Source organism: Pelobates fuscus, chromosome 7, assembly GCF_036172605.1.
Source record: "Pelobates fuscus isolate aPelFus1 chromosome 7, aPelFus1.pri, whole genome shotgun sequence".
Lineage (NCBI taxonomy): Eukaryota > Metazoa > Chordata > Amphibia > Anura > Pelobatidae > Pelobates > Pelobates fuscus.
Genome location: NC_086323.1, coordinates 210,471,294 through 210,494,079, shown reverse-complemented (window position 1 = coordinate 210,494,079; position 22,786 = coordinate 210,471,294). Strand labels below are relative to the sequence as shown.

Below are 22,786 nucleotides of genomic sequence, written 5' to 3'. Positions count from 1 at the left end.
GTGCTGGGCAAGCCATGTGGTCAAACAGGAAGTTAGTTCTTGTTTGATTGATTGGGTAAGAGTATGTGTGGGTGGAGCTAATTATGGGTGGAGTTACATGCCTATTTAAGGAACCTACACTATTGTCCGGGGCTCAGATCTTGTTGTATTTTGGTGACATTAGTCCCTCTGAGTCCCGTTCGGTGAATCGAATAAAGAATCTCTTCCTTCCTGAAGAAACCTGTGTCCATCTCTCTGTGCTTGGCTTCCGTCAGTTTCTCCGGTATCACTAGGTCAAAGGTTATTATTAACAGGCCTTCATCCACCATTCTTAACATGAACCATATGTAGTGACCATCCATATACAATGAAAGTCTGTAATACTAGTCACATCCTGTGTCTAAAAGAAGTTTGAATAAAGACTTCATAATATTCATATCACAGCAACACGATTCTACAACACATCAGATAATTTAAAGTGACGCCCTGATTTGCCTATAGATATTTTCTATTGCTTTGTTCTGTTTTAAAAGGGGTTGGGAGTGACCCTATGGTTAGCCTGAACGTTGTACACTGTGTGTTTCATTCACCTGTTTGTATTTGTGGTAGCAACCTTCAAATACCCATAGCACAGTAAAACGTAAATAAAACCAAATGTTCTGAGCACACAGGTAGGCATCAAGCAGACTTAAATAAGATTGTGGTAATGACTTTATCAATATGTATATGTGCGTGTTAGACCTATTATTATTATTAATAATGGCATTTACATAAGGCTAATTTATTCCACATTGCTTTACAATATTACAAAGAAAAAATGAAACAACAAATTAGACAATTACAAATCATTACCGGAACAAAAGGTTGATACAAACTCTGTTTGAAAGATCTTTCAATCTAGAGTCGATGGGGTATAAAAACACAATAAGAATGGCAAAGTCGGGGGTAGCAAGCAAGCAAGTAGCAGAATTGGAATTGGAAGGTGAAAGTGGAGTGTGGCTCTGTGTGAGAGAGAGTTATAAATGGTTAAACAAAACAACAACAAGAAAACAGTTACTTTAGGATGCCTTAGACAAGTCTGATGAGATGGTATTTGTAGGACTTGATCTACTAGGAAAGCTACCATATAGCTTTGTTGTTTGGGGCACAAACAGTCAGAGAGAATCTGGCATTAGAGAAAATGATAATTATGGGTGAAAAAGTATACAGATATTGAGGTGAACACTAAACAAAGCATGAATTGAGCAGTAGGTTTTAAATTAAACAGTAATAATAATAATAATAATAAAGGGGAGGGAGATAACACAATCACAATACCAATGCATCATTTGTACATTGCTACTGTCACAGTTATTATTTGTGTCAATATGATAAAAAATCACAGTATGTTTAATCCCCATGTTAATCAATAAACGCATTGCGAAATCTTAGAGTATTTTCTCCTGTGTGAGTTTTCTAATGTTTAACAATCTCTGATTTACTGACAACACATTTCTCTGATGTTCTCTGATGCACAACCAGACTTGAGGACATGCTAAAAAATCTCCCACATTAAGGACACGAGAAAGGTTTCTCTTCTATGTGTGTTCTGATATGTCCAACAAAATATGATTTACTAACAAAACATTTCCCACATTTAGAACATGAGAAAGGTTTCTCTCCTGTGTGGGTTCTCTGATGTACAACAAGCTGTGAGGACTGGCTAAAGCATTTCCCACATTCAGAACATGAGAAAGGTTTCTCTCCTGTGTGGGTTCTCTGATGTACAACAAGCTGTGAGGACTGGCTAAAGCATTTCCCACATTCAGAACATGAGAAAGGTTTCTCTCCTGTGTGGGTTCTCTGATGTACAACAAGCTGTGAGGAATGGCTAAAGCATTTTCCACATTCAGAACATGAAAAAGCTTTCTCTCCTGTGTGGGTTCCCTGATGTACAACAAGCTGTGAGGACTGGCTAAAGCATTTCCCACATTCAGAACATGAAAAAGCTTTCTCTCCTGTGTGGGTTCCCTGATGTACAACAAGCTGTGAGGACTGGCTAAAGCATTTTCCACATTCAGAACATGCAAAAGGTTTCTCTCCTGTGTGGGTTCTCTGATGTACAGCAAGACTTGAGGGCTGGCTATAACATTTTCCACATTCCGAACATGAGAAAGGTTTCTCTCCTGTATGAGTTCTCTGATGTACAACAAGATGTCTGTGCTGGATAAAACGTTTCCCACATTCAGAACAGGAGAATTGGTTTTCTCTTGTGTGAATTCTCTGATGCACAACAAGATTTGAGGAAGTGCTATAACATTTCCCACAATCAGGACATGGATAAGGTTTCTCTCCGGTGTGAGTTCTCTGATGCACAACAAGATTTCTGTGCTGGCTAAAACATTTCCCACATTCAGAACAGGAGAATTGGTTTTCTCCTGTGTGAGTTCTCTGATGTTCTACAAAATTAAATTTACGGGCAAAACATTTCCCACATTCAGAACATGAGAAAGGTTTCTCTCCGGTGTGACTTATCTGATGTTGAACCACACCTGAGCGTGTGCTAAAACATTTCCCACATTCAGGACACGAGTGAGGTTTTTTTCCTGTGTGAGATCTCTGATGTTTCGAAAGACTTGAGTGCTGCTTAAAACATTTCCCACATTCAGGACATGAGAAAGGTTGCTCTCCTGTGTGGGTTCTCTGATGTACAACAAGACAATATTTACTGGCAAAACATTTCTCACATTCAGAGCAGGAGAAAGGTTTTTCTCCTGTGTGAGATCTCTGATGTTTCCAAAGATTTCCCTGCTGGCTAAAACATTTCCCACATTCAGGACATGAGAAAGGTTGCTCTCCTGTGTGGGTTCTCTGATGTACAGCAAGACTAAATTTACTGGCAAAACATTTCCCACATTCAGAACAGGAGAAAGGTTTTTCTCCTGTGTGGGTTCTCTGATGTAAAACAAGACTACATTTACTGACAAAACATTTCCCACATTCAGAACAGGAGAAAGGTTTTGTTTCTCTGTTTACGATCTCCTTTGCAGTTATATCGGATTCAGAGAGATCCCTTGATTTTTCAGAGTTGGAATCCTTTGTCCTTTTATCAAAAGATTTCTTCATGGTCTTGCTTTGAGAATTTCTGTTCTTGTCACGTCCTTCAGAATAATTTATTCTGATATAAACACCTGAAAGAAGAATACTGGGAGTTATAGAACATCTTTAACTATAAATCATTTATAGTTTACCATACTTTGAAATATAGACTATTTTCATGAAAGATAAAAACAATGATACTTAATGGTCATATTTATTAAGATATACCTTCAAAAATATGTTGTGTGCTCTAACCCTTTCACTATTGAAATTTTGTAAACAAGCCTTCACGTTAAAGGATCACTATAGGATCAGGGACACAAATATGTATTCCTGACCCTATAGTGGAAAATCCACCATTTAGGTGGTTTGCCACCCCTTAGATCCCTTAAAAGGAATGAAAACTCACCTTATTTCAAGCGCGGCACGGGTCTGCCTGTGCTGGCCCTGCCCCCTTGGTAACCATCAAAATGGTCATTGAAAAAAAAAAGAAAAAATTGGCAAGGGAGCGGGGCTAAACACCATTTTGGCCAATCAGCACTTCCATCTGAGGATTGGCCACTTAGAGGAGCCCCTAGGGGCAATGTAAACATTGCATTTCCCTAAAAAGGCAGTGTTTGCATGAAAATGCCTGAGAGCAATGATTATACTCACCAGAACAACTACTTTAAGCTGTAGTTGTTCTGGTGACTCTAGTGTACCTTTAATATGCTTTGCAAAATTATATAATGTGCAGATCACGCATACAGTCGAGACACATGCAGCACAGCATTTTACTGTTAGCCCTTTCCCCTTCCACTGGAAGTCTTCATATCTACTACCCTTTCTATATCACTATTCATTTTTACTACTTTCACTGGAAGGCTGTTCCGCATATCTACTTCTCTTTGCATATCATCTTAGCCTCTTTTGGAGAGGCGTAAAGGCCTGACTCCTGTATGCAGACAATGGCGCTGGTCTCAAGAGCCCCTAAAAGTGGATATTGTTACCATAGGAAACCCCCTGGATGCTTATTCTGCCTCCTAGACAGAAGCATAGAAACACTGAATGTGATAGCAGTTAAGAGCCATTCGGCCCATCTAGTCTTCTCAATTTTCTAAATACTTTTATTAGTCCCAGGCCTTATCTTAAGTCTAGGATAGCCTATACACATGTGCTTAAACTCCCCCACTGTGTTAACCAGTACCACTTCATCTGGAAGGCTACTCCATGCATCCACTACCCTCTCAGTAAAGTTATACTTCCTGAAATTATTTTTAAATCTTTCCCCCTCTAATTTAAGACTATGCCCTCTTGTTGTGGAAGTTATCCTTCTTCTAACCCCTTCCCGACCACGGACGTACCAGCAACGTCCGACAAAAAAGCGGCCCTTAAGGACCTTGGACGTACTCCGCGGCTATTTTGAGCGCTGGAAGCGATCGTGATTGCTTCCAGACGCTCTGAGTGATTGCCACCCCCCTCACCCACCGGAGCAATCACTTCCGGTTTTGCCGCACGTGGTGCCCGGCAGTGTAGGGAGAGCATCTGAAGCCATTCGAAGGCTTCAGATGCTCTAATGTTTACTGAGTTCCTCGAGGGGTCAAGGCACTCAGTAATAGTTGTAAAAAATAATTAAATCCCCCTCTGCTTCCCCATGTACTTACCAATCGCCGCGTTCCCCTGCCGGCTATCGGTCTTCTTCTTTGGGGGGACTCTCTGGACTGAGCCCAGAGGGTCCTTCCTCTCCAACTCAGGACCCCCAGGGGCCTGTGACTGTAACGGACCGTTTCACTTACAAGAGGATAAAACCCAGTTTAGGCGATAATCCCCTTTCCAGATGCACAGGCAGCTACTGCAAACACCATTCTCCCGACTGGAACCACACGAACACTGGAACAGCTGAACAAGAAAAGCAGACATCGGCTTACACTCTTGGCAGTCAGCATACAATCCCATTCCCCCAAAGACCGAGACGACACATCGCTTTGAGGGTTAAGCAAGAACTCTGGACTGGGACACCCAGTCTGGCTTTTATTACAACCAAGTACATACAGGACACTCCCAGGGGGAGGATGAATTTAACCAATCACATGGATGTACCTCCCACACATTTCCTCCCCTTAGATTAGCACTTAACATAATTATACCGTACACCTTTTTCCCCCAATTCCTGGATGTACCCCAAATACATATGCTACACCTCCAAACCAGATGACACACAGCGGCAGGTGTACCAGTTCACAGTGGCGAAGCTGGTTTCGCCACATTTCTCCCCTTTGCCAATTAGATTAACAGGGTACCTGACTTTCTGCCGGTCAGTGCCCTGGTTAGTCCAGCAACCCACCCACAAAACAGAAATAACAGAGCAGCCCACCCACACTAACCGGTTACTACATCTGGGTGAGGAAGAATTTTGTCCAAGTTCTGGTGTTTCACCACTGCTGGGTGGGAGACGGGTAGGCTGCCTTGGTGGGTTGCTGAGGGGGCAGAGACCAGCGGTACTCTGTCCGGTTGCCAGCACTACCACGGGAGTAGTCTGGTGGGCGCCTGGTTGCTGGAGACTGACTGTCTCCCCTTTAGGTGCACAGCTCGACTGCCGGAGGGGGAGACCGACTGTCTCCCCTTTGGATCCATCACACTGAGGCTGGGGAACAGGACCGACCGTCCCTATCCCTTGTGCTGTAAGTGCAGAGACTACGGTCCCATCTGCACAGTTGTGGGGCTTAACATCTCCCCTTGGTGGGTTAGGTTGCCGTGGGAGAGAGGGTGTAACAAGTTCCTCTCTCTGGATGGCAAACTGCCGCTGGGGAGAAAGGATGGCACCTTCTGCTCCCTGGGGTACACACTGCCGCTGGGGAGGAAGGACGACACCATCAGCTCCCTGAGACACACCCTGCCGCTGGGGTGGGAGGACACTGCTCTCCTCTCCCTTTACTTCACACTGCCTTCCTGGCATATCACTTTGCTGCTGGGGGGCAGGAACAACAACCTCTGCCCCCTGTAACTCAGCCTGCCGTTGGGGAGGAAGGACGACACCTTCATCTCCCTGGGGTACACACTGCCGCTGGGGAGGAAGGACTGCACCTTCTGCTCCCTGAGGTACACACTGCCGCTGGGGAGGAAGGACGACACCTTCATCTCCCTGGGGTACACACTGCCGCTGGGGAGGGAGGACGCTGCTCTCCTCTCCCTTCACTTCACACTGCCTTCCTGGCACATCACTTTGCTGCTGGGGGGCAGGAACAACAACCTCTGCCCCCTGTAACTCAGCCTGCCGCTGGGGAGGATGGACGACACCATCAGCTCCCGGAGACACACACTGCCGTTGGGGAGGAAGGACTGCACCTTCTGCTCCCTGGGACACACACTGCCGCTGGGGAGGGAGGACGCTGCTCTCCTCTCCCTTCACTTCACACTGCCTTCTTGGCATATCACTTTGCTGCTGGGGGGCAGGAACAACAACCTCTGCCCCCTGTGACTCAGCCTGCCGCTGGGGAGGAAGGACGACACCTTCATCTCCCTGGGGTACACACTGCCGCTGGGGATCTGGGCCTGCTGCCCACCATCCCGTTGGGCCCGGTGGAGAGAACTCGGTCCCATCTCCACCTGCCTGTTGTGGTTCCTCACAGGACCCAGCTTGTTGGGTCCTCTGCGTCATTAGCAGCAGGAGGTGTGCATGTACCTCGTCGTAGATCCGGCCTACCATATGCTCCGCTTGGGCTGGTGAGAAAAAAGCCATCCTTCTCCTATATTCCCTGATAAACTCGGATTCCTCCTCCTCCCTCGGAGGTGCTGCAGCAGCTGCGACTCTGTCTCCTTCCATTTTCTTATTTCCTTTGTAGCTAGGGTCGCTGTACGGATACTAGCGTTGCCCTCAATTTGTAATCCAGAAATGGTGTTGTCTGTAGCTGTCCCTCTGGTTGTAGGAACGATCCCACCGCTGCCACCAATTGTAACGGACCGTTTCACTTACAAGAGGATAAAACCCAGTTTAGGTGATAATCCCCTTTCCAGATGCACAGGCAGCTACTGCAAACACCATTCTCCCGACTGGAACCACACGAACACTGGAACAGCTGAACAAGAAAAGCAGACATCGGCTTACACTCTTGGCAGTCAGCATACAATCCCATTCCCCCAAAGACCGAGACGACACATCGCTTTGAGGGTTAAGCAAGAACTCTGGACTGGGACACCCAGTCTGGCTTTTATTACAACCAAGTACATACAGGACACTCCCAGGGGGAGGATGAATTTAACCAATCACATGGATGTACCTCCCACACATTTCCTCCCCTTAGATTAGCACTTAACATAATTATACCGTACACCTTTTTCCCCAATTCCTGGATGTACCCCAAATACATATGCTACACCTCCAAAACAGGTATCCCCTGATAGCCCTTATTCAGGGGGACAACATATTCAAGAATCAGGTCATTCGGATGAATGGTTCGGGAGATATGAGGTTCCAAAGATTTGACCGACCGCATGGGTAAAGTATCCGAAAACAGTTCCATGCATTTTGGCCCTGCGGTCGGTCACAAACAAGTGAATGAAACAGACGAATTACTTGGGTTATAGAGACTAAGGGGGATTCGCATGAATCCCCTAGTTCGTATGTTTCTTTCTACCGAACGGCGGGTCATTCGGTAGTTTCTATACGAATTTCTGGGAGTATGGAGGTCTCAGCGGTGTTTGCCTAGTCAAGTGTCCGATTTCAGTTCCAGACACTCGACGGCAAAACACCGCTGTTCGGTAATTTAAGATGGCCGCCGCCACGTGTTCGGCTCCCGAATGGCGGCCACCCAGAGGACAAAGAATACATTACATGGATTGCCAATTACCTGTTTGCAACATTGTTGCAAACGGTAATTGGAGGCACACTTATTCCTGGGTGGTCTGGTTGTTCGGTAGTTTCACTCAATATAATGAATGGAGTGATTCTACCGAACAATCAGATGAATGCTGCAGGTTAAACTTAACACATGAATACATATACAATATACAGGCAGTACAATAGAACATGCTTCACAGTCTTAAAGGGACAGTAGTCCCAAAATGTCCATCGCTGATTTGAAAGGGCCATTAGCAGCAATATAAATTATTACATGCCCAAATATAGTTTTTAAAATGCAACATGTCCAGGGGCCATAGTCAGCGGGCAGGAGGCTAGCAACCAGGCCTCTCCAGTTCACAGTGGCGAAGCTGGTTTCGCCACAGTGACCTTAGAGCGGTCACATGGCCCCCCACAGATGTCTATTGTGCTGCCAGCAAGGGTGGTGGAAAAGTTAAAATGACGTTACAAAAAAATAAAAAATATAGTTAATAAATTAATTTTTTTTATATCTGATATATATATTATATCTATATATAATACGTGTATATATATATATGTGTATATATATATATATATATATATATATATATATAAACACAAACACATGTATATATAATGTTATATTAATATAAAAATACACAGTAAAATTAGACACGTGTATATATATATAACTTGATATGTATTATGTGTATATATATATATATATATATATAATTGTGGTCGGGGACAATAATCCGAGTTATAGTAGTGGTGGTACAAGTCGGTTGTGGTGTGCCGAAACCGACGTTCGAGTAGGCCTGTAAAAGAGGGCCCACTAAGTGAATTCCTAATAAAGAGAGCGGTGGGTGGGCTGAACCAGGAAATCTTGACCCAGAGGAAGGGGAGGCCTGTGAATTTATAGGTCGGATAAACCCCTCCCACAACTACAGGCTCCACCTTTCCATTTGTGGTCGGGGCAATAAGCCGAGTTATAGTAGTGGTGGTACAAGTGGGTTGTGGTGTGCCAAAACCGACGTTCGGATAGGCCTGTAAAAGAAGGCAAAAAGTTTAACCGTTTAATCCTTAGTACGTGTTGACATTACATAACCAGTACTTTAAATGCCTGCCTCAGTTCTCTCTCCGTTTGAGGGATATCTGGAGTATGTAGACGATTCCAATGTCCCAGTAATGATGCTCGCTGGGATGTTTACTAAAGGCTGCAGAAGCAGTGCTTATTATAAACGAATGACCTGAATAAGTTGAAGGGTCGTATTAGAGTTTGATGAATTGTGCCCTGACGTACAGGATGAATTTAATGTAGCGAATGGTTAACGTGTAACCTTAAAAGAGAGCGCATGGGGGCGTGGCCGACAGCGAAACTGAGCGGACGCATTCTCACGGAGCTCCGCTCAGACCCAGAGAAAATAACGGAAAAATCACAGTATTGTGCGATTCTGACCCAAGAGACAGACACCCCCTAAAAGCAGAGACGATGGGGAAGAAAAATAAGAGGCCCCAAGGTCCAACCAAGCCCCGACAATCTGACATTAGACTAGCTTTTGAGCGGCCGACGAACTCACTGAGGCCTGCTGCACACCCGAGGCATCTGAAGCCTCCCTGGAAGAAGAGGACTCACTGCCTTCTCCTAGATCCTCTGCCTCAGAATCTGAGGAGGATGAAGCACCTGCCACAAGAGGGGATATGAAACAGCTCCTGGTAGAGATGAGACAGATATGGAGGGGTGACCTCCAGAAACTGCAGACAGAAGTGGAGGGTGTGCAACAGAAAGTCAACTCCCTGGAAAAGAGAGAAACCTCCAGAGACGAAAAAATAAGCACCGCCGGCCGAGACATACAAGAGCTCACCTCACAGGTAAAGCAAATGAAACGCACACTCACCACAATGGAGGTCAGACACAGGCGGAAAAATTTGCGCTTCAGAGGCATCCCCGAAAGAGTCGACAGCGCACAGCTCCTGCCCTACTCCCATAGCATCCTGACAGCCATGGGTATTGCCGTTAACCCTGACCTACCACAGATCACCCCGGCGTTCAGAGTGCGGAAATCAGCGGGAGCACCAGACTCAGCACCTAGAGATGTAATCGTGTTGACCAGAGACATCTCCGTGAGATGCACCATACTCACAAAATCCAGAGAAATGGGGATAGTATCAGTAGACGGCCACAAAATAGCTGTCTACCCAGACACTCCATTCTCCGTCCTCGCGGAAAAGAGACAGCTGGCTCCTATAGCCAGGAAGCTAAGGGACGCCAGTATCAGGTACCGCTGGGGCATGGAAGGTTCTCTCCTCACGGAAATTAAGGGAGAGAGCTGTACACTCACCTCAAAAGACGACCTGGAGCTCTTTCTACAAAGGGCAGGCCTGACAACCACTCCACAGCAAAACACCCCCACTCCCACCAAAAACCCGGGGGACTCAGAGGGTGTTAGCAAACGCCGACATAGTGTACCACCCACCATCACCATTAAGAAACTGACTCCACTACCTAAAGCTGCGAAACCCAGACCCGATAAATAACAGAGACCACACAGAGAAAGAAGGAGTTATACAGACCCCTCCGCGACACACCGTGCTACAAGGGTCCGCAGGACTCTGCAACTGGACACTGATCCTAAAGGTCCTCCAACGGCAACAGTGGCATCTTAGAGACTACCTTACACTCTATTATTGTTTCCTACTGTCAAACCCTTTACCTTTATCCCCAATACGTTGTCAATATGCTCACTTATTACACTAAATCTGAATACATTGGAAAAAACGATTGCATATGTTGTTCAAAAATGAATACAAAAATACAAATTGAAAGAAAAAAAAAAAAAAAAGAGAGCGCATGCCTGTGTAGTCCTTTGAGTGTCGGCCAAATTGGTCTAGTATGTTGACCGGGCACCATTTATTGTTGATAGTATGTAGGTATATGTCTGCAGGTGGGTATCGGTATAAGAGTTTGTAAGCAAATTTAAGGTTGAGGTGGCAAAAGGATGTGAATGTCACCATGGTATCGATGGAGTACGGATTGACGATTCAATATTCTGAAGTGAAATAATTAAAATAGTCCTGGTATATAAATGGTTGGCATGAGGAAACTGAGCCGCATGTGCTGGCAATCTACCATGACCATGAGATGAGCTAATCCAAAATGAGATACTGGAATGTAGGAGTTTTAGTATGTGGTTAAGCAGCCGTGGAATGTTTGGAGGAATACCTGGATTGAGACAAGGCTTCAGCTGTTATGTTGTGACCGGCTGATATGTGTATGCAGACAAGGTCAAATTGCTGTGTTGCTTCCAGCCAAGTAACTTTGCATACTGCTGTGTTTGAGTAGTAATTGACAGACTTCCTCCCCCAAAGAGACCCCCAGGCTGTGCAGTGGTCGCAATGGAGTATACTACCACAAAAGAGTAGGCTTAATTTCTCTGCAGGTCATATGTCACAGAACCAGTTGTCCTTGATAATGGCTGCAAACCCAATCTAAAATAACAGGGGAGTCATTGGTCAGTGGGGGAGTGAACATCCCTTACCTGTTACAATGGGGTAGGATGTTAGCCTACATTAACAGGTCTGCTCGAACATGTGTAATCATGGTGCTACTGTCAGTAGGAAACCTGGCGTAGGCAGAGCAGTCAGGAAATAAGGGGTTACCTTACGGTATAATGCACATGGCAAAGTACAGAGAACCAAGGAGAGACTGGAGATACAAATGGGAACCTTTGCCAATGAATGACTCAGTCTTTCTGATAAGCTGGGCACTGTCTGCGGTGGGCAGGGCTGTATTGACAATAAGTCAAGATGTATGCCTATTAATGTCACAGGTAGTTGTCTGTGATACTTGCATGGATGTAGATACCCGGCTGGGGAGCTCAGAGTTGGCAATCATGAGTGTGTACAGCTTGGCTTCAGTGCTGTAGATGGGAGCGGTAAGTCTTTACACATGAGTTCGGCAGCAATTAGGAACGGTCCAGGATTACAAGGAACTGTGTTGGTGGTATCCTTGTACTTGACAATGGACTAGCTGGGGTGGAGAGTCTGGCGGGGTTATTTGGAAATTAAATAATCTCTTCTAGTGGTGAAAGACATAATATGATCAATAAACAATGAGTAAATGTAATGGGCATGTCGATGAGAGTGTAGCCCTGTATCAACTGGCAGCTCGCTAAGTGCCGGATGGTGAAGAAATTAGCTATACAAGGGGAAGGTGAGGCCTTGCTAAATGCCAAGTGGCTCAGAGAGGCTCTAGCTGTGATTTTGGCAAAGGAACTGAGGCCACAGTAAGAAGTGGCGTGAATGTTGGCCTCTCGGTGACAAGTAAGAGATTCAAATGAGTGGCCGTGACAGGTGAGGCCCTATCTAATAACCTGTAGAGGTTGGAGCGAGGCTCTAGCTATGAGTTGGGCCGATGGGTGAATACCTCTGCGTGAGGATGGGTGTTGGCCTCGCGGGATTGAATTATTAATATATACTATAAAATGGCCTGCACCAAACCCTTTGCAGCCAGTTGATCTATCCCTAAGAAGTGTAGGGAATAGAAATGTAATGGATTGATAGAAAGTATGCTGGAACGTACGTACATTGTCCAACTAGTGAGGTTGAGCTTGAGAATATGTTCAGGATGGTGTACGTGCTAATTGAAATAACGTACCTGTGTTGTGGTGAAGGATTAATACGTCAACAACAGGTTGATAAGTAAGAATGGTGGGAACCAAAAAAATAATAAGGGAACTTATGTATAATGAGTACTTACCTAGGCCAAACAAAATGAGTCAGGAAAAGAGATACCTGATTGAACTGAATCTAGATATGAGCTCCCACTGTGCGTCCTACTAGAAGGACCTGAAGTATGCATGAGAAAAAAACGTTAAAACATGTATGTAACATCTCTAGCTTAGTAGTGTGAAGGGAACTATTAGATCTAGTAATTACCTTAGATGAAGGTGAGGGTTATACTAATTGAAGTAAAATACAGATCGAAGAGCCCTGAATACATATAATTGCATAATGAGGGGTTCTGGGTTCTTGAGAGTGTGCCGAGAGAGGAACCCTATAGGGAGGACTTGTGTGGGCCTAGCGAGGCAGGGTGGAATAGTAAAATGTGATATGAAAGGTTTGTAGTTTTCCCTTGTAAGCAGGAAAATGTTGTATGTAAATGCCCAAATTGGGGGCCGAAATTGGATTGTAGTGGTTTGCCTGAAGAGGGCTGTGTGTAACCAATTGGAGTGAAGACCTAATGAGGGCCATGTGTAGAGGTATCGTAGCAAAAGGCAGAGAGTGCCCAATAGAAGTCCTGAACTGCAGGATGGAAAAAAATAGGGCTGTATGAGGGGTACGGACATATGTAATGAACAAATGTGGAATAAACATATCGAGGTTGTAAGAGTTGTGTAGAGGCCTAGCATGATGCCTTTCTCGTTTGAAACGGTCCATATGTAGCGGTATGCAGAATTGTCATGAATACCAGGGTGGCAATGTTGTATGTAGTGGAGGGCCATCTGAGGCTGTGATCAAAGCAAAATGAGGCAAATAACCAACATGATATATCATTAAATGTCTAGATGTAGGTGACTTGTCATATGTAATGTTGTCAATACCATGCTAGGCTGAAGTGGCTTAATATGTGGAATAAGGATAAAACTTATCGGATGAGGGATTAAGGTTTCCCGGATTCCTTTGGCACCGAGAGGTCCATATAGATTTGGTTGAAGTAGGTCTAGCGAGACCGAGCGCATAATTGAATTAAGTAATATATATAACCTACGTGAAGCAGGCCCTTCATTTCAAGCCCAAATGAGGAGCCAAAATTGTGTTGTATTGGGTTACCCATAGAGGGCCTGGTGAAGCGAATGTAGTGAAGGTCAAGAAAGGACTATGTTTAAAGGTATTGATTACACTCAATCGTTTGCAACATATGAGTATAATTAGGCTGTGTCCTATGTAGATAATGATCCCACCTAATAGATACTGCTGAACCATAGTGTTTGATATGGGGTAGGGACGATGTATATGATGAAGGATACAGGTTCCCCATGAGGATGTACTAGTGAAAGCCATACAGTATAGTAAGGTATGCTTAGTTTATCAATATCGTGTGGTGGGGTAGTATGCAACCCCTGTTAGTGGATGTTATGCAAATGAAAAGCCCAATGAAGCACTGAAATAGGAGCATAGTATGTTGCCCACTGAGGGTCACGTGAAATGGACGTTGCAAAGTCCCATCGAGGGCCTTTTGCAAGAACTATGTATATGAGGTCGAGAAGGGGCCCAGTGTAAGTCCTGAGGTGCAGGGTGGCCACGTGAAGCTGTGATAAAAATAATGGAGGGGGTGATTGGTAGATCAGATATAGGTTGTAGAGTTTGTTGAGAAGTAGCGATTAAAGGAGCTATGATAGTAATGAGACAGTAGAGAAATAATAACAATAAAAATAATAAGCGTCTGGCTTGTGAAATGGTTAACATAAAGAACATAGGAAATACAATACATACTTACTGAGCCAGTTGAACTGAGGGTATAAAACTGAATTTACGACAGGAATGAGGTTTAGACCACTAGAATGCAATAGGGCTGAATTGATTTTAGGCTGTGATGGCCGTATGCTAAACGTAGGAGGAAACCAAATTTATAAGACAAACGTTTATAAAACGTCTAGCTTGTGAAAAGTGAACATAATGTTTTTATCTTTTGATATATAATACATACGTTTTAAGGGGGATGATTAACACTTATGCATACATAATTGGTATAGCACAAATAGGGTTAAAAGCAACAGCAAATGCTAGAATAACAGAGTAACATGCATTAATGTGAGGCTAGTGACGTTCGAATCGAATGACAGTACTATGTGTTAGAGGCCCTGTATACAATATGAAAATGGAATATGGCGTAGCATTGATTATTTAACCCCTTAAGGACCAAACTTCTGGAATAAAAGGGAATCATGACATGTCACACATGTCATGTGTCCTTAAGGGGTTAAAAGAACTTAGGGTGACTGAATTGCATATTCGAAAATACGATATGTTCGAATACAGTAATCAGAATGCATGAACCGAAAGTAGGTATGACTGTGATGCTGTGATTGAAATAATCCGTATTTGCGTTCGTAGTGCAATTCGCCATATCCCAATGAGGAAGCAATACGGACTGAAATGCTAATGCCACCCTACTTAGTGAAAGGCCAAAAGTGGGCTGAATACGTGTGGAATGTCAGTGATAGCGTGGCCCAACGCAGACCAAAGCAGTGGCAGTGCCCTATGAGCTTCGAGGGAGGTCTGTTTTTTGATTTTTTACTCAAATGAGGTAAAATGAATACTTGCGTGGGCCACACTAGGCCAAGACCAGCTTGTTTGTTTGTTTGGAGTTCATGCAGTTTGTGTTGATGACCGTTGAACTGGAAGTAGATGATTCTGTACTGAACCAGGAAGTCTCGGCCCAGAGGAAGGGGAGGCCTGTGAATTTATAGGCCGGACAAACCCCTCCCACAACTACAAGCTCTGCCTTTCCATTTATGACAAATAAAAATAAACTGTAAAAACTATTTAAAAAAAAATATGTATATAAATATGGCATTTTATTCTCACTGTGTTTTGATATAAATATATATTTATTTATATCAAAATACACTTAGAATTAAATGATATCTCTATGTATAATTTCCCCTTAACGGCCGAGGACAAACTAGGTACGTCCGACAAAAAACGGTTGCTAAGGACGTTAGCGAAAAATAGGAGCCCTGGACCGACGATCTGCGGCGATCATGGTCAGGGAGGACTGCCAGATAACCCAGCAGTCCCGCTACAGCAGCTCTGGCCACCCTGACCCTCCATGGCCATGTGATCACCATGATCACATCACCGCAATAAGACTCTAGGAGCTGTCAGTAAGGGGACTGTCTGAGCTGTCAGGCAGTCCCCCAGGCTGCTAAAAGTATAAAATAATAAATATATTAAAGTTTCCCCGAGCATAGAAAGATGCACCAGAGCAGGGAATCCCTTAACTTCTCACTTACTGACCAATTTGTTCTACGACCAGGTCATAAGAAGGGAACCCGGTCAATAAGTGAGGATGGTCTATATTATATATGTGTAACATATTATAAAATAATTAAATCATTTATATATAATGCATCTATATGATTTCATTATAAAAGTGTACTTTGATATATGTAGCGGAGCTGCAATATTAAATCCCAATATCTCCGCTGGTACAGAAAGTAATCCAAGAAAAGCGCTGGAAATGAAGGCAATATCCCAAATCCCCCAGTAACCGGACGAAACACAGTTCTGGGAGTCAACTGAGGTTTTTATTTACAGGCTCCAGTATTTATGGGATTCCCCATGCAAGGGGTATCCTTAATCATCGTACAGGGGTTATACAGTAGGGGACTACATGGGAAACTGAATATACAGGACATTTCTCCCACCATGCACTGCTGTATGAGAGGGATACCCCCACAGAATATCCTGTTAAGTGGATTATCCCCCCGTACAGCAGAGCTGAGCTTTATATTCAAAAATATGTAACTGCCACATTATTCGTGCTCTTGGACCGAATGACATATGAGTAGATAGCTGGGATCTGAGCGCATATTTCGGTAGATTACCGCTCAGATCCCAGCACAATTAGCCGAATGCCACACAAAATACATTTTAATATGGATTCTCCATAAAAGACTCGAATACATGGTGTGAGTAAAAGTACCGAAAGACCGGTGTTCCCGAACGGTCTGGAAGTCCAGCTGTGTTCGTGCCGTCGAGTAGCCGATTTTAGTTCCAGGTACTCGACGACCGAACACCGCTGAGCTAAAAGTGAATCCAAGATGGCCGCCGCCACGTGGTCGGTATCTGAATGGCGGCCACCCCGTGAATCTATTAACTGGGGAATGCTACAATGTTGCAATCTGTTAATTGGAGCCACACGACCTCCTGTGTGTGGTCTCCCATTAGGTACTTTGTACGTTTCACGAACAGTGTTGAAAGTCACTGTTTGTGAAACTACCATATGAATGCTAGCGGCTTTCGTGCCACTAGCATACAAATGCCCTCTATCACCTTTTACCGCGAACACATAAAACAACATAGGTTAAACAGCCTTTCTAGGACAACCATGAAATATAAACAGTAATAGTCTGAAGTGGCTAGGTTTGCCACAATATATATACACATATATCTTAAAATACACATGATGAAATCATAGATGCATTATATATGTATAATATATTATAAAATTAATTTTCATTCCTAGGCTGCTATATGGTCTCAAAGGCAACATAGGCCCAGCAAACCAATCTGGCAAATTTCAATGTGCAAACATGGAAAAGCCCTACATTTGATCCCCTGTAAGTTTGCAAAAACCCATAAAACCTGTACATTGGGGGCACTGTCGTACTCGGGAGATGTTGCTGAACACATATTGGGGGTTTCTTTGTCAGTAACACATAAACGGAACTAAAAATCCATGCCTAAAGTACAATGTGAGAGAAAAATAACACCAAAAAACGACTATCCAAAAGTTTGACAAAGGCTGGTGGTAGAATTAGTGCATGGAAAGTGTTAAAATACCACCATTTGAAATACCCGAGGGCAGTGATGGCGAACCTTTTTGAGCCCGAGTGTCCAAACCGCAATACATGCCAACTTTTTTTTCCTCAAAGTGCCAACACGGCAATTAAACCTGAATACTGAGGTTTAAGTTTAGATAAAACAACTCGTACAGTTGTCTGAACTAATTAACAACTTTTAAAAGAAGAACACAACAGAGAGTTCGATGATACAAATTTTAAATAATGATATAAATAGATAAAATTCAGCTTATATTTATTAGTATCTCCAACAAATGCAATACATACACACAGACTGCTGAACACATTCACACACCATCAGCTAAATACACACACACACACACACAGTCAGCTAAATACACACACACACACACACAGTCAGCTAAATACACACACACACAGACTGCTGAACACATTCACACACCGACTGCTTAAAGGGACACTGTAGGCACCCAGACCACATCTGCCCATTGGAGGGGTCTGGGTGCCAACTCCCACTACCCTTAACCCTGCAAGTGTAATTATTGCAGTTTTTTTTTTTAACTGCAATAATTACCTTGCAGGGTTAAGTCCTCCCCTAGTGGCTGTCTATTAGACAGCCACTAGAGGGAACTTCCTGCTCTATAGCACAGGTTTTCTGTGCTAGAGCGTCACTGGACGTCCTCACGCTGTGTGAGGACCTCCAGCGTTGCTCAATTCCCCATTAGGTCTCCTCGGCCGGTGGGCGGGATCAGTCTCGCCCACCGGCCGACGTAGACAGAAGGTGGAGCGGCGGGGGAGGAGCAGGTAAGTCACTGAAGGGGTTTTCACCCCTTCAGCAACTGGGGATTGGGGGGTGGGAGGGAGAGGAATCCTGCAGTGCCAGGAAAACTGATTGTTTTCCTGGCACTGGAGATTCCTTTTAATACATACACACACCGGCTGCTAAATACATACAGACAGACTGCTCAATACACATACAGACAGACTGCTCAATACACATACATCTGTGTTGTGGCAGAACCAACCTCGCCACTGTGAACTGGAGAAGCCTGGTTGCTAGCCTCCTGCCCTGCGACTATGGCCCTGGGATGTATTAACCCTTCAAGAAGTAGATTTGGGCACAATGGATGTTTGTATGCTGTTCCTGGCCCTTTAAATACTTGGGAGTAGTATTACAACTTTAAACTGGCACTTCAAATGCAGCCGAAGTGTTGAAGTGCCGAAGTCGTCGAAGTGGCCGCCATTACAGTCGAACACGTGGCGGCGGCCATTTTAATCCAGTCGAACGCGGTGAGCTGTACCTTCCCCTACCCTTCGACACTGCGGCTGGAGACTAAGTCCCGTTTGAATATTTGAACGCACGTTCGAACGGGACTTTGTCATTTCTGGGTGTAAAATAGACATCTGGTAGACAGTAGATGAAACGGATCGCCTGGCATCCCGACTGGGTACCTCCGTTAAAGGATGCTCCTAACGTTTCCTGAGGACTCCAAGCACTGCAGCAGACACCACAATCACCGAATTAGAGAGTCATATAAATCCTCTCACGCATATGAATGCTGTAGACAGTGGAATAGGAAACCATACGAATAGGTTTACACTCCTAGCAGTCAAACTGGAACAGCATGCAATAAATCCTCCCCCAATAATGAGACGACACTTCACTTTGAGGGTTAAGCAGGAACTGAGGTGCTGGCACACCCAGCCTGTTTTTTATTGCAGTTGTTACAAATACAGGTCCGCCCACAGGGAGGTATAAAACAACCACTCACACATCAGTTACATCCCACATATTCCCTCCCCTTATCCTGAGAGGAAACTCAATTACACATACAGTTAAAACATACTTTCTGCCCAACTTTCATAACTCTAAAACCATACACCACATTCACATAAAAATACATATCCACAATCAATCCATTCAGGGGAACAACATATTAAAAAATGGCATGAATCAGACCAGGGGTTCAAAAGTTAGTAAAGTATCTTTTAAAAACCCCTGCCAGCATGGCTTTCCGGCTCAGACCGGTTTTACAGAGCCCTCTCTCCTGGAGACAATGGAGAAGTAATCCGATTACCTCCCAGGACAGAGACAAGACTCCATTATGCACATGGGGACACAAAGACAGTAAAACACTTTAAAAATACATAAAGTCACCTTTTACACATAACACACAGACATTTCACATATCCCCAGATAGCTGGGATCTGAGCGCACAAAACTACCGAATAGCGCTCAGATCCTATTCACACAGTTCAATTGCCATGGAGCTAAAGTCTTTCCCATAGTATTTCATTATATGAATAGGCTCCATGGCATAGCTATCTGGGGTATCACCGCTCACACAGGGCATGTACCGAATGACCCCACTGTATTTAAAGGGCCAGAATGAGTGACATGCACTCTGTTAGGGCCGAATGCGTTTTTTTAAAGGGCCCAATCTCCCAGGGCCATAGTCCAAAGGCAGCAGGCGGGCAACCAGGCTTCTCCAGTTCATAGTGGCGAGGTTGGTTTCGCCACAGTAGACATGGACAGTAGACTTGGACAGATGTCGGAGTGCGTTCGACGATTCGAACACCGCCTTCGGATTGGACTTTGTTATTTTCAGAGCAGAAATAGACCGACCACACAGCCTGAATCTGTGGAACTGTTTTGGGCATAAAAATGTGCCTGCGGTCGGTCACAAAGGACTTCCGACTAACTTTTGAACTAATGGAAGGATTTGCATGATTTTTGAGCATGTTCATATTTCAAGTGTGCTGATTAATAATATGTGGTTTTTATCACGATTGAATGTATAGTTTTAAAGTTATAAAAATGTATACAAATGTATAAGTTTTAGCTTGGAGATAATTGAGGAGATACAGTAAGAAACTCAATTATCTCCCAAGCAGAGGGGAGGGAATATGTGGGATGTAACCGATATGTGATTAGTTAATGACTAATTGCCTGTGGGTGTCTCCCTTGCAGGGGAGCACTGCATAAAAGCAGAGTACCTGCCATTAAACATCAGAGTTCTTCTTCACCCTCAATCTAGAGTCCTGTCTCTTATTGGGGGAATTGCTATATCACTACAAGGGATTGCTATGCTCTGCATGCTCCCTTGGATAATCACTTCTAGGCTCTTTTAAGATCCTGTTCTTGCTTCACTCTCTTGGAGGAGAGGTTCACCCACTTGAACCTGGAGCCTTGTCGTAGGTCCAGGGTGGGTAGGAGACGGCGAGACCCCAACCAAGCTGCGGCGGTTCGTGGGGTCTGCGGTGGTTGTGGTGTCTGCGGAGCGCTTGGAGCCCTCTGTAAGCGCTAGGAGCATCCTTCAATGGAGGTACCCAGTCGGGGTGCCAGGTGATCCGTTACATGTGTGTACTCAGCAGTCTGCTCAATACACACACTGCTGAGTACACACACACAGACTGCTGAGTACACACACGCACACACAGACGGCTGAATACATACACTGCTGAATACACACAGATTGCTGAATACACACACTGCTGAGTACACACCTACTGCTGAATACATATGTAGCAAACTCACCCCTGTAAGAAATTTTGCTATGAGTTTTTGGAGGGAGTGCTTGCCCGCCTCCTGCTCTGCGACTATGGCCCCTGGGAGATTGTGCCTTTTAAAACCAGCATTTGGGCTTATGGACTTTTATTGGACTGTGTATGACCCTTTAAGAACCGTCTGTGGGCGTGGGCACATTGTGACTTTGGTGAACAATGCCCCTTTAAGACAATGGCCCCTGGAAGATATTGCCTGTTATAGACTCTATTTTAGAAGATTGGATTTTAAAAGACTCTTGCTGCCCCTTTAAATTGTATTGGTGCAGTTCTGTAGCTTTAAATAAATGCAGCCGAAGTGACGAAGTAGTCGAAGTGGCCGCCATTTGACAAACGAACACATGAGGGCGGCCATCTTTGTTTATTCGCACGCGGTCAGCGGTGTGTGTAGCCAAATCCATGGAACTGAAATCGGCTACACATTTCCACGAACACCGCTGACCCGTACGTTCTTCCGACACTGCGGTCAGAGACTAAGTCCCATTCGAAGATTCGAACGCATGTTTTTCAGTGTAAAATAGACCGACCGCACAGCCCTAATCTATAGAACCGTTTTGGGCATGAAAATGTGCTTGCGGTCGGTCACAAAGGACTTCCGACTAACTTTAGAACTACTGGAGGGATTTGCATGATTTTTGAGTATGTGTATATTTCAAGTGTGCTGATTCTGAAAATGTATGTTTTATGTGAATGGCATGTATATTTTGGAAGTTATTGATATTTGGTAAAAACTGTATATTTTCTGTATTGTACGTATTGATTGGTTGTTCTTCAAAACCCTGTGGGCGGTACTATGTTTCTAAAATTGGCATAAAAGCAGAGTGTTGGATTAAAAGTTCAGTTCTACTTCACCCTCAATTTGGAGTGCCATCTCTTATTGGGGGAATCTGCTACAAGGGATTGCTATGCTCTGCATACTCTCTTGCTATATTCACTGCTAAGCTCTTCTAAGAGCTTGTTCCTGGTTTGTCCTCTGGAGGAGTCTACGGTGGTTATGGTGTCTGCTGGAGTGCTGGAAACCCTCAGGAAGCGCTAGGAGCATCCATCAACGGAGGTACCTAGTCGGGGTGCCCATCGATCCGTTACAACATACACACACAGTCTGCAAAATACATACACTCACACAGACTGCTGAATACAGACACACATACTGCATTGAGGGGTGACGTGTATGTGTTTGTGTTTAAGGGTGTGGAGTACTGTGTGTGTCTGTCTGTGGGGTGCTGTGTGTGTGGAGGGGGTAGGGGTGATGTATGTGGGGGGGTAGGGGTGCTGTGTGTGGGGGGGTAGGGGTGCTGTGTGTGTGGGGGGGTAGGGGTGCTGTGTGTGTGGGGGGGTAGGGGTGCTGTGCTGTGGGGGCTAGGGGTGCTGTGCTGTGAGGGGTAGAGGTGCTGTGCTGTGGGGGTAGGGGTGATGTGCTGTGGTGGCTAGGGGTGCTGTGGGGGATATGGGTGCTGTGGGGGTAGGGGTGCTGTGGGGTAAGGGTGCTGTGGGGTAAGGGTGCTGTGGGGTAAGGGTGCTGTGGGGTAAGGGTGCTGTGCTGCGGGGGAAGGGGTGCTGTGCTGTGGGGGGTATGGGTGCTATAGGGAATAGGGGTAAAGATACACAAATAAAATAAATAAATAAGGTCTATTAATCCTGTTTACCCCCCCCCCCCCCCTTTGGTGAAGGAGGAGGAGGGGACACATCAATCCCTGGTGGTCCGGTGGTGGTTAGTATGTTTCTTTGAAGCAGCTGTCCTGTCCTCCCGCGCGATGCTGTGTGGAGCGTTGCCATGGTAACGCGCAGCAACGCTCCACACAGCATCGCGCGGGAG

General features: G+C 44.8%; 1 pseudogene; it reads right to left on the bottom strand.

Annotated features, from left to right (window-relative positions):
• Window positions 1-1,434: 1,434 nt before the first annotated feature.
• Window positions 1,435-22,786, bottom strand: part of LOC134569316 (oocyte zinc finger protein XlCOF7.1-like) — a 39,349-nt pseudogene continuing 17,997 nt past the window's right edge.